The 13,165-nt window shown below is 45.1% G+C and overlaps 1 protein-coding gene across 13 annotated transcripts in view; it reads right to left on the bottom strand.

Annotated features, from left to right (window-relative positions):
- Positions 1 to 13,165, bottom strand: part of CAMTA1 (calmodulin binding transcription activator 1) — a 990,108-nt gene that overhangs the window by 495,314 nt on the left and 481,629 nt on the right. The window lies entirely within an intron of this gene.

The raw sequence follows: 13,165 nt of genomic DNA on the forward strand, positions 1-13,165 counted from the left end.
TCCACTGTGTCTAATCTGGTATTAATCCCATTGTGATAACCAGACTCTAAAATGACCCTAAATGAAATCCACTGCCTGGTATTCAATCCCTTGTGTAATCCCAACCTGTTGATTCTGGGCATATTGATAACTTGCTTCCAACTCATGGGATACATCAAAGATGATGAGATGTCACTTCTGTAATAAGGTTACAAAAAACTGTGACTTCTATATTGCTAGCAAACTTTCTCTATTATCTTTCTGGCTTGCACTCTTTGATGAAGCAAGCTGCCATATTGGAGGTCCATATAGCAAGGTAACAAAGGTGGCCGGTGCCCAACAGTCAGCTAAGAACTGAAGCCCTTGCTCCAACATCTGTCAAGGAACTGATTTTGTAAAACAATCAAGAATGCTTAGCAGCATGTCCTCCTCAGTCGAGCCTTCAGATGAGACCTCAGCCCTGGCTCACACCTTGATTTCAGCCTTGTGAGAGGCCCTGATGCGGAGGACTCAGTCAAGCCATGTCTGGATTCCTGACTCTCAGAAACTGTGAGATCATAAATGTGTGTTGTTTTAAGCTGATACATTTGTGGTTATTTCTTACATATCAATATATAACTCATCTGGTGACATTTTCACTTTAGATATTGTATTGTCCAATTCAAAGAATTCTCTTTGGTTCTTCTTATATATTATGGTTCTCACCTCACTCTGTTCATCTTTTCCTTTAAATGGCTGAGGATATTTATAATAGATTATTTGAAGCTCTTGTCTTTTAATTCCATATCTATGTTATTTTGGGTCCTCTTTCTACTGGCTGATTTCTCTCCTGGATATAGGTCATATTTTCCTGTTTCCTTATACGTTTAGTAATGAATGCAGGGCATTGTGAATGATATACTGTTGAGTGTGGATTTCGTTGTCTTACTTTAAAGAATTTTGGATTTAGCTTTGTCAGGCACTTGCATTATTTGCAGATCAGCTTGCTCATTTTGATTTGTTTATATGCTTTGTTAGGGTAGGTCTGGAGTTGTCTTCACTCTAGGGAGAGTTTAGCCCCATTATTAAGAAGTGATCATTCTGGGGTCTCTGCAGAATACCCAGGTGTCCATTAGCATCTCTTCACACCGACTAGTTTGAACTTGAACATCTGCCAGTTTTGGGTGAGCTCTGAGAAGTCTTAGCTTCTGGCTCACAGTGGTTCGCAGTTCTGTGTGAACTCTGAGAAATTTTAGCTTCTGGCCCACAGTGGTTGTCTTTTGACCAATCTCATACAGTTTCATGATGCATACACAGCTTAGTATTTAGCCAAAGAATCAAGGACACCTTCTATCCAGATTTCTGGACCTCTTTCTCTGCTAACCCCCCTTCTCCTCTGTACTCTTCAGCACTCTACCCTATGGATTCCATTTGTCTCAGCCTCCCCAAACTCTAGTCATCACCTCCTCAACTTTGCTAGACTGCTGTGCTCTGCCTGGTTGCCACTCACCCCCATGCACTGTCTGGAAAATGCCTCCAGCCAGAAAGCCAGAGCCTGTTTATTTCCTCCTCTTAGATATTACAGTCCTTCCTGCCTGCTGTCCATTATCCGACAACAGTTGTTTCCTATATTGTGTCCAGTGTTCCAGTTGGTTTGGGTGGGATGATAAGTTCACTACCAGTTACTTTGCCATGGCCATTGGAAGCCTCTGGGCATTTTTATAGGTGTCCAAGAGGGAGTCAGATTAGCACTTAGCTCTACCCCTTGGGTTCTTCAGCTTTGTGCAGATGCTCAGCTGGCTTCCTCACTGGGAGGGGGCAGGGGAACATGCATCAGAATGTTGCTCACCAGCTGTGTCAGGGCCCCAAGATCCCAATGTTCACTAGCAGCCCTCACGACAACAAATCCCTTTGCCATCTCAGCAAATGACTCATCAGCATGTGACAAAAGCCCATCACAGGGCCCCTCAGACTACCACAGATTTGTTTATTCTGTGAGCTCCATCAGATTCCCCAGCTGCAAAGTGAGGTGCTCAGAATTTCTGAACTAAAACCCTTGGCCTGCTCGTAGGTCTGAACAGTTAAATATGGAGTATGTCACAGGCATCTGGCACACTGCCACAGAGAGCCTCTGGCTACAGGGGCCCTCTTAGTCCCCTAATAGAGGCACAAACTCCAGGAGATCAATCCTGCTGATGTGCAGAATCATTGACCCAGAAAGCTTCTAAAACATTACCAATGCACAGGTCTCACCATGGAACTGCTGAGTGAAAACCTAGGCACTCCATGGCAATTCCAACACAGTCCTGTGCATTCTGTCTTCTTTTATCTTATGAAGCCAAAGAACTCATGGATATGAATTGATGACTTCACAGAAATGCTGGCACTGTGAAGCCATCTAAAATCCATCCCAGAAGCCACAAAGGTAACTCTACTCCAAGAAGGGAAAAGACTGGGCTCTCTCCAAATCATGGCACTTTTAAATAGGAAGGAACCTTGGAGAATATTCTGGCCCACCTCTCTTCCACTCCCTAACCCTTTCCACTCCATAGATGAAGAAGCCAATAGCCAGAAGGTCTAAGGGACATATCCAGCATCACTCAGCATAAAGCAAAGTTACCCATCCAGAACTTCCCCCACTGCCTCCCAGACCCCTGCTACGATCTCATCAGTGGCTTCTCATGACACTTAGAACAGAATCCAAGATCTATACCACAGCTGAGCCTGCTGCACCACCTGGCTCCTGGCCCCTCCACCCCACCCTCTCCTTGTCCAGTGCTCTCCAGGCCCTCAGATCCCTTTCTGGCAATAGAGCAACCAAGGTCCTTCCAGCCTCAGGGCATCCACTGTCCTGTCCCCAAGAAAGCCTTGCCCAGCTCTTTGCAGCAATGGCCCTTCCTCCCTTAGTCACAGGCTAAATGTTTCTGCCTCCTCCGTCACCAAGGGCCAGCGCCTGGCCGCTACTCATCATCTAGGCATATGCATTGCACACTGTCCTCTAGTCCTTCTCCCAGGGCTCCTAAGGGACTTCCTGCACTCCTCTGTCCTGTCTGTTTCTTCCCCACTCCCACAAGTTGGGAGCTTCGAAAGGGTGAAGAACCTATCTGTTTTGTGCGTTACTGTATCCCCAACGCCTAGCAAAGTGTGGCACATTGTGGACTTATGTTTCTTCAATAAATGGATGCATGGAAGAATTACATTATTAACCATCAACTGATAAATGGCAGACATCCCTTTGTCTCTAACTCCCAAGTCTTATGAGGGCAAGGGCTTTGGGGTCCCAGGCTGTCCCTGTGGTGGACCCACAGTGGTGCTCCCAGCCAGAAGTCCTGCTAGTATCAGGTCACGCTCGGAACACACTGGTGTCTAAAGTCCAGGCACCCTGGCAAATGGCCAAGCCTAGGTCTGGCCGCAACTGAACCATGTTCCTTGTTCCCTCCTCTGCCAAGCACGCCCCAGCTCTGCAGACCTGCCTCGGGGTAGGCTTGTTCTCTTGCCAATCTACCGGATCTGCATAAGCAATGAAGGCAAATTTAGGCTTCACTAGTTTCCACTTTGAAACAACCTGGGAGCTGGGCTCCTCCATCCACCGGCAGAGACTTTAATATTTCAGCTAGAAGCAACAGCCAAGTACTGTCAAGGGAAGAGAGCTCCACTTTCTTACACTATGTTGTTCTCCCATGTGCCCTTCAAATCTCCAAGCAAACCATCAAATAAGCCCTACCCTTGTCACTGAGCCGAATCCTGTTTCTCGTTATGAGTCAGAGCCTGATGCAGGACCAGTGGAAGAATCAGAGTCTTGGTAATGGGTGTGATTAAGAGTAATCTAGGTCTCCAGCCTCTCTGTTAGTCTAGGGCAGGCTCAGGGCTGTCCAATGGAAATATAATAAAGCCATGTTTAAATTTTGCTAGTAGCAACAGTAGAGAAGTAAAATGGAAACAGGAAAAATGAATTTTAATAATATATTTTATCTATTATTTCAACATGTAATCCACAAAAATATTAATGGGTTATTTAAAGTGGCTTCTTTTTGGCCAGGTGCAGTGGCTCACACCTGTAATCCCAGCACTTTAGGAGGCCAAGGTGGGCAGATCACTTGAGGTCAGGAGTTCGAGACCAGCCTGGCCAACATGGTGAAACCCCGTCTCTACTAAAAATACAAAAATTAGCCAGGCATAGTGGCAGGTGCCTGTAATCCCAGCTACTTGAGAGGTTGAGACAGGAGAATCGCTTGAACCCAGGAAGCAGAGGTTGCAGTGAGTTGAGATCGTGCTACTGCACTCCAACCTGGGCGACAGAGTGAGACTCTGTCTCAAATAAAAAAAAAAAAATAAAAAGTTAAAATAATAAAAAGTGGCTTCTTTTCATGCTAGGTCTTTGAAAAGCTGTGTGGGTCTCACACTCATGGCACTTGGATGAGCCACATTTCCAGGGCTCACCACCACGTGTGGCTCATGGCTGCTGGTTGGGACAGTGCAGGAACAGTTCATCTGCTCAGGAGCTGACCCTGAGTGGGTGGCACTGGCACGTCTAACTCGAGGCTGCCTGAGAAGTTCTGCAGCAGAAAGACAAGCACGAGGCCAGAAAAACCCGGCTCCCTGGCCCCTGAAGCTCCCTCCTGACCCCTGCAAGCCCTGGTGTCAGCCAAGGAAGCCGCGACTGCTACTCAGAGCATTCTCTCGCTGCTTGGATTAATTCACTTGTATTTATTTGGCTTTTTATAAACAAAAGTCAAACTTAATGCATTCTATTCATCAAAAGGAAAGGGCAGTACTCCTAAGGGGATCTGTCAAACAGACGCTCTTTCTGTAAGTAAATAAAAAGGTGGCCGTGCAGGAAAGGAAAATTATACTGAACTGAAGTCTGTGATATTTTTCCCCCTTTCAGATCCATAAGCCAAAATATTGCTAAGCCTTTTTATAAACAAAGATAATGAGTTGTATAATTTATGTAAATTAACTAACGCTGCCGCATTTTCTAGAAGTAACATAAACTGCATTATTTATTTGATGTGCTTTTTGGAGTAAAAATAATTATAATTGGATATTATACCTAACAGGTTTCTCCTATTGTTTTCGTATTAGTGTTTGTGGTTTTGAATACAAAACACAGAATCACCAAGTGCTCTACACACGTGGCATTCCTTTTGCACATATGAAAGCAGGGACGATCTTTTTAAAAGACAAGAGTCTGACCAGGGACCTTGACCACAACTCCTGCGCCAGAAGGAAACTGCATGTGCCAGGTATCATGGGCATGGCTTCCATCGGCAGGCACTGGTTCTCTTCCATTGTGTGTGGTACTTGTTGATCAGCAGCCTGGAATACAACTGACTTCACTTCCACAACACAAAGTGGGATCCGTGGCACCAGCGGCATCAGCTGCACCAGGGACTTGTTATCAATACAGCATCTCAGGCCCCACCCAGACCAACTGAATCAGAATCCCCAGGGCACCTGTCTGCACATGAAAGTTTGAGGAATGCTTTTCTGCATCCTTTGCCGGGAGCATCCAGGCTCTTCCTGGGCCCCTCCCAGAGGAGACAACTAGAGCTGTACACAGGAAAGACATTGAGCTGGCCCCCAAGTTCATCTGTTCCTGGCTCTCAGCATCAACCCACACATCCCCTCATATCTAACATATATTGAAATGAGCAATCCATAACCACACACTGCAATTCTTAATATTATCATATTAGGAGCATTAAAAATGCAAGAAAGTATAATTAAGCAAAATAAATTAAACAAGGATCTTGAAATACACAGCCTTGGAAATACTTTTGCTGCCTAAATGCTCACTAACATCTGTTGGCTTGCATCATGCTTGCTAGCCTCTTCTGATATTCTAAGCACAGAAGATGGTAAAATGCCAGATGTAAATAGCTCTGATTCGTGTCCTTGTTTATGTAGCCAAAGATGGCCCTAAAGTGGAAGAACAAACTCTACTGAAAGCACATAGATCTCTGAGCTTTCAAATATTGGGCTCTCTAGCTCCCGACACCCGGGAACAAGTCTTATTCACTCAATACCAGGGGTGAGGAACAACAGAACAAAAACATCTCAGACCTAAAAGAAACGGAGGGTAATTCACTGAATTTATTTCATCTCATCTCCTTTAATCATGTAAAAACAAAACCCAAAAATGTTCTACGTTCTGGTTTGTGTCCAACACAATGTACAAACTAATTGAGTGTAAAAAACGTTGCTTTGCATTGTATCAGTTAAAGTAAGTGTAACAATTGCTCTCCCTACCCCCACCCCCCGAGCTCTGTTTCATTTCCGGTTTTGTTATAATTCAGTCCATTCACAATATGTCATTGCAAACACTATTTGCAAAAGAAAGCATAAAAAACAGATTCTTTATTTCTTAGTGCATTTATTTCCATTTCCCCTTCTCAGCCTCTCCACATTTATACCATGCTTCCATCTGGAGGGCTTAAAAAAAGTTATAGACGAAGTTACTATACATAATGAAGCGCACACTCGTCTGGTATTTAGCCTGAGAATCTTGTTGCCAGGTGTTATGAAAGGGAAAAAAAATAATACGGCCAAAATACCGTGTCGCATCTCGTTTCCAAACATTTCATATCATGTCTGAAAGTATTCATTAATCTGGGAGGGGAGCTACTTCAATAAGGTTTACTTAACCAACCGCCTTCCAGGAAAAGGCAAGTGTGATCGGTTCTGCACCTGGAAGGAGGTTGCTGGCACCCGACCTCTCTGCCAATGTCAACACACGCATCTGCTCAGTCCCTGGGAGGAAGCAACCACCCTTCATCAGACACCAGAAGTGCTGCAGCAGCAGCTCTCAGACGTGCATTCAGTCATTCAGGAAACACACACCGAGCTTTACTGTGCTAGGTGCTGGTGTGACAGAAGCAACCCGGGCAACAACAAGAAATGGCATCACCCAGGCTGGTGTCCCTTGAAGGGGTGTCCTAGGAGTTTCCTGCAAAGGGGAAATGAGTTTGATGAGAACAGAGCAACCCCACCGGCTGTAAAGCAATGATCAAGGCAGCCTCGTTCTGCCCACCTTTTAGGTGGAAGCTATAATTTAAGACTTTTTTTTTTGAGGTGGAGTTTCGCTCTTGTCCCCCAGGCTTCAGTGTAACGGCGTGATCTCGGCTCACTGCAACCCCTGCTTCCTGGGTTCTAGCAATTCTCCTGCCTCAGCCTTCTGAGTAGCTGGGATTACAGGCTCGCGCCACCACGCCTGGCTAATTTTTATATTTTTAGTAGAGACGGGGTTTCACCATATTGACCAGGCTGGTCTTGAACTCCTGACCTCAGGTGATCCACCCGCCTCGGACTCCCAAAGTGCTGGGATTACAAGCGTGAGCCACCACGCCCGGCCCATTTAAGACTCTTTGAACTATGTCACAGTGATGAAAGAATGCGCAGTCAGCAGCAAAATTCACTTGTTCATGGACTGATCAGTCCATGGAAGACCAAGCAGATTCTGTGTGTAAGAAATAACTGCCAAGCAGTTCAGTGTTTACTCTTTTGGGAAACTAAACTTAATATGGCATTATGTTGACAATTAGGTCTAATTCCATATATAAAAGCATCCAACAAAATGAAGGGTTTAAGTAAAATACCAGTGTGAGGGCACCACATCACATAAAAGGATTAAGCGTTGATTCTGCTGCACAGCTTGTGGACGGGTAAGGAATCTGGGGGGAAACAAGGAGTCTTGGGGTTTCCCAATTTATTTTCCCATAGTCTCCTATGGAAAAGATTACAGTATTTAACCTCTGTCTGATATTTTTGAAAGAAAAAGAAGTCACACAGTATTTTGAAACTCAAGCTATCAGACAACGCCAATACCTTGTTAATGTCACTATAAGCCTGTGGGCTTGTTATTCATCATTGAATGTTACCTGGGAGCTCCGCCTGCATCCTCTGTCCTGAGGTGATGGCAGGGGGGCCACATGCCGGATGCCTTCAGCAAAGCCCTCCCTGACTCTGTTATTTGAGAAAAGGAACACCTCCACCTCCACCATCCACAGAGCCTAGTGAAATGGGGCATTCTGATCTGCTGTCCTTGGTCCAGATGCAACTCACTAGATGTACTTGGCAGCCTTGTTGGCTTCTGCATGAATTGGTTCAGGGTAACATTCTACATCCCGTGTGAGCTGACCTCACTTCCACTGGAAATCAGATCTAATAGTTACTCTTAGCCTTTTTCAAGACTTAACCCAATTTGTTAGGAAATTTCAAGCAAATGGGATAACAGGCAAATACACCATCCTGGTCTCTACCAGCATCTCAGCTGCTGCAAAACATAGACCTCAGCAGAGCTCTTAGCATTAAAAGTTAGCAATAGAAACACAAAACCATGGAGACTAAAGAACGATGAATGCCAGGTATTAACTAAGGAATAAAAACGCATCCTCGACGCACAAAGGATGTAAGGAACCAGAGGGAGGCAAGGAACCCACAGCCATTTGCTGTGGAATTTATGTTTCCATAAGTGACGCATTAGAATTCTCACATCGAGAAGAAACTATTGATATGTACGCTCCCTAAGGAAGGATTCTCAAGAGGCCCATTCCAGATTTAATAATAATCCATATTCTTTCTCTGAAAAGGCAAACCAAATCTTTGATTTCCTTATCACCACCACAGATACATGAATCATTAAGCTGCAAACCAGCAGAGGTTCAGTTTATCACATGCCACCTAGAATCTTTAATAAAATAAATTCTAAGTAATCAATTCATGAAGAGTCAACATTTCTTACACTTTTGTGATAAATGTCAACCTCTCGCATCCATCATAAACTGTACGTAAATTGTGGCGGCAAAGATGAAAGAGAGCCTCTCCAGTTTTCTCATGCTGTCATGTAAATACTTAAACTTGGACAAATAGCATCTGTGCCCTCCCATCGGTCACTATTCTAGGGGGACTCTGTTGCATCCAGCAACATACAGGCTTCTTTCAAAGCACTGCACGCCTAAAGATGCAGGCAGTTTCAGCCTATTTTCTGTGACACCCCAATCCTTTAACCCACCTGGTCTCAACAAGGACACATGCCATTGGCTCAGCCATCCCCACTAGACAGGAGAACACAGAGTGTATCACTGGGACTAGCCCTGCCCTCTCTACAATGCCATCAAGCAGTGCCTTGAGCTTTTAAGAGAAACAGGACATTTCTCAATTCCCACATTCAAACTGCCCTTTGCAAGAGACATTGCCTAATGTTTTCAGCTGAGGACAATTCAAGAAGAAACAAACAAGCCTATGCTACATGCATCAAAGAAGAAACCCTAAACTCACCAGGTATGTTGTAAATAAAAGTATACATTCATTGCAGATATATAAGCTGAGTATGAACAGCATCAGTTGGCTGTAAACATGAGTACCAGGACATACACAGAGCACCCCACTCCTTCTAGAAACTGTGGCCATAATCTAAAACAGGGGTGGGCCAACTACATCCATGGTCCATATCCAGCCCACAGTCTGTTTTTGTAAATAAAGTTTTATTGGAACACAGCCACGCCCATTCCTTGACTATTGCCTACGGCTGCTTTCATGCTACAACGGCAGAATTGAATTGTTGGGACGGACAGTCTGGCTCGCAAAACTGAAAAGATTTACTGTCTGGCCCTTTGTTTTAAAGGTCCATTCATTCAAAATCATTCATTCTTTTGAAAAATGCAGTTATTTGGCACCAGTACTAGGTGCACTCAATACTAGGTGCCATGCCAAGCACTGGGCTATAGCAGTGAACAGACAGGCAAGTTCCCTGTTCAGAGGAGCTAAAGGATGCAAGAACAGGACCATTTCACCCAGAGAACAAAGGCTGAGGGAACTGTTTAGTCATCGCCACTTGGTGTGTTCTGATTTCAGAAATCTGCTATTCTCTATCGCTCATTGCCAAGGGCAAAATAAAGAATGATAAGCTCCAACCATATCATTGGAGATTTCAATTCGATATTTTCTAAAGGTGCTTAAAGTCAAGTCATAAATTGCCAGAGCAACTTGTGAAATTTTTCCTTGGACTTTTCTCTTAAGACAAGGTAAAATAAATAAATAAATAAATAACCACTTGCCTGGGGGCAAGGCACTGAGGCAGGACCCTACTGGCAACAACGGGATGGCGTGTCCCAATCCTTTCCAAATTAAAGTGCGTGTGAACCACATGGGGCTCATACTAAGACGCAGACTTGGATTCTGTAGATCTGGGTTGGGGCCTGAAATTCTGCACTTCTAATACCCCTCCGGGTGATGCTGAACATACCAATCTTTGGACCACACTGAGGGTAGCAAGAAGCAATACTGACCGCTTCAGTATTTGTGCCGGTCTCAGGTTTTGGGCGAGGGGAACATGAGGCTTTTACAACAGGAAGGAAAGGTGTACCCTGAGGGCACGCAGCATTACAAGGTGTTGAATTACGAAGTGCAAGGAGGACATGGAAGGTTATTTCATCAGTCCAGGAGAAAAACTCATGAAGCAGAAAGGTGCTCTTTCATGAAATCGCCTGCTTTCCCTCTTCCGCTCCGGCCTTGCAGTGAGGGAGGGCATCCACAGGGAAGCTCAGCAGCCAGAAACCCACACACCTGCATGTAAGGAAACAGGGGGCCGGAGCCAGCGGCCATCAAAGCAGCCTCACCAGAGCCACTGCGTGAGGAGCTCGTTCCTCTTTAACTCGTTTAGTAACATTTCTCGCCCCAGCTCCTATTGGTAGCAAAAGAGCCTTTCATTTGCACCTCTGTTTTCCCCATGATTTTTGACCCAGCGTGTGGGAAGCAGAGTGGTATGAGCCTACTTAGCCTGTAAGCCATATCCCTGCCCTCTGCTGGTGCCTAATCCATGCCAACTAAAGTGAATGGCTGTGACTATCCGAGGACAGGCCTGGAGATTCGTGCTGACTGAGCATAAATTCACACAGACACAAGCCACAGCCACCAGTCACTGGAGGAAACTTCCCTAGCAATGAAACAAGCAGAGAGGATCAATATTTGATGATTCAGCCAAGTGATGGCCAGAGCTGCTCTTCACCCAGGCAAATAACCATGTCTGGTCACTTACCAAGGGGAGAAGTATCTATTATGGTCTTCCAATTTCTGCCCAGTTTCTGGGTGAGGCTGTAAATTATGATTGCAAACATCCAGGTTGTGTGGCCTGGGTAACACCTCACTCAGTCCCTGCTGTGTGTTGGGGACCAAACAGAGAATGGCCCTTGGTGAATTTCGAGAGTGGTATGCAAGGATTTACATTGTAATTGAATATGCTAAAATTTCCATTCCTGTCCTTATGGGCTAATGTGCAGCAATGTTGAGGGACTGTTATGATAATAATTAAGTACAAGTTCAGCACACCAAGTTGATATGCTGCTGTTCTACCTTCATCAGGGAGTTTCTAGCTTAATAAGGCTCAAACCAAGTTTTAAAAAAGAAATTACAAAATATTGTACATATTGTCATCTACCAGAGATACAAGGAGGGCAGAAACTACAATCACACTTCCTGCTACATCTCCCTGGCACATCTTTTACTAACAAGCTTCTCCCCAAACACCAGTGGCAGAAGAAGGCTTGAATTTCTCCAGGTTGCAGCATCTAAGGGCACCAGATCTGGGTATCTGGAAGCCCTCACGTTTTGGTGTTTGAATCTATCCAGGACTCACGTTTCAGAGGGAGCACGAAAGTCCCCAGCCCTGGCAGCATTGGCTTTGCTAGCAAACTGCTAGAAGTATCTTCTCCCCAGCAATGGCCAGTGTCCTTCCTGCCTTTACGGTTCCTGCATCAATAATGCATCTGGAGATAAACCAACTCACTTCCTCATGTCATCAGTGGGACCAATATCCAAAACAGACAAACCTCTGTCTGCAAAGGTTCAAAGGAACTGCTCTGATGCTTGGAGGGTTGTCAGATAAAATACATGATGCCCAGCAAACTGTGAGTTCCACTTAAATAACGGACAATATTTTAGTATAGACATACTTGTACTAAAAAAAACCTGTTGTTTATCTGAAATTCACACTTAACTGGACATCAATATTCTCCCTTGTGTGTGTGTGCACACATGTCTGTGCATGCACATACTAAATCTGGCAACATACAATCTGGCCTATGTAGCAAGAGTAGGCACATAGACCCTCGCTGCCAGAGTGAATGTACCCTGGAAGCTCAGAAGCTACGGCTTCAGGACAAATGGAAATGGGCAGTTCATGCTGGGAGGAGAGAAACAACTCGTTACTCCTAAGTGAAAGCTCTCGTGGGAATATACAGGACTCAACAGCTCTCGGATCAAATTGCAACTGAGGAGTGACAGCCAGTTATGCAGTGTGTTTGGGGACCAAGTCCCAACCACTGAAGTGGACAGCGAGGGACCTGCTGTGTCTTCGTCTTGTAGGCCCTGGATGAAATGAGGATGATAATAGTATCTACCTAATAGGGATGTTACCAAGTAACTGAATGAGACGATGCAGTTAAGATGATGCGCACAGGACTGGATGTTCAGTAAAAGTTCAAAAAATGATGCTGTGATTACTGCTGCTGTTGTCATTTGGCTGTAGTTAGGGAAGAGAGAGCCTTAAGAAAACTGAAAATCTGTGTTCCCCCAACACGTATATGATGAAAACCAACTCCCCCACCATGTGATGGTATATGGAAGTGGGGCTTTGGGGAGGTGATTAGATCGTGAGAGTGAAGGCTTTCTGAATGGGGTTTGTGCCCTGATAAAAGGAACCCCAGAGAGCTCCTTCTCCCCTCCCACCATGTGAGGACGCAGTGAGAAGATGGCCATCTATGCACCAGGAAACAGGCCCTCACCAGACACCAAATCTGCCTGCACCTTGATCCTAAACTTCCCCAGCCTCTAGAGCTGTGAGGAATAAATTTCGGTTGTTTAAGCCACCCAGTCTATGATCTTTTGTGATAGCAACTAGAAGTGGCTAAGACAGAAGGAGAAGCAAAACCAGCACCCTGCCAGGCCTTTGTGAACTCAGCAGAATGCAAACAGAAAGGGTTGCTCTGTTTTTTGTTTGTTTGTTTGTTTGAGAGGGAGTCTTGCTGTCACCCAGGCTGGAGTACAGTGGCGCAATCTTGGCTCACTGCAAGCTCCGCCCCTGAGGTTCACACCATTCTCCTGCCTCAGCCTCCTGAGTAGCTGGGACTACAGGCGCCCACCACCACATCTGGCTAATTTTTTTGTATTTTTAGTAGAGACAGGGTTTCACCGTGTTAGCCATCGATCT

This window comes from Symphalangus syndactylus, chromosome 22, assembly GCF_028878055.3.
Source record: "Symphalangus syndactylus isolate Jambi chromosome 22, NHGRI_mSymSyn1-v2.1_pri, whole genome shotgun sequence".
Taxonomy (NCBI): Eukaryota; Metazoa; Chordata; class Mammalia; order Primates; family Hylobatidae; genus Symphalangus; species Symphalangus syndactylus.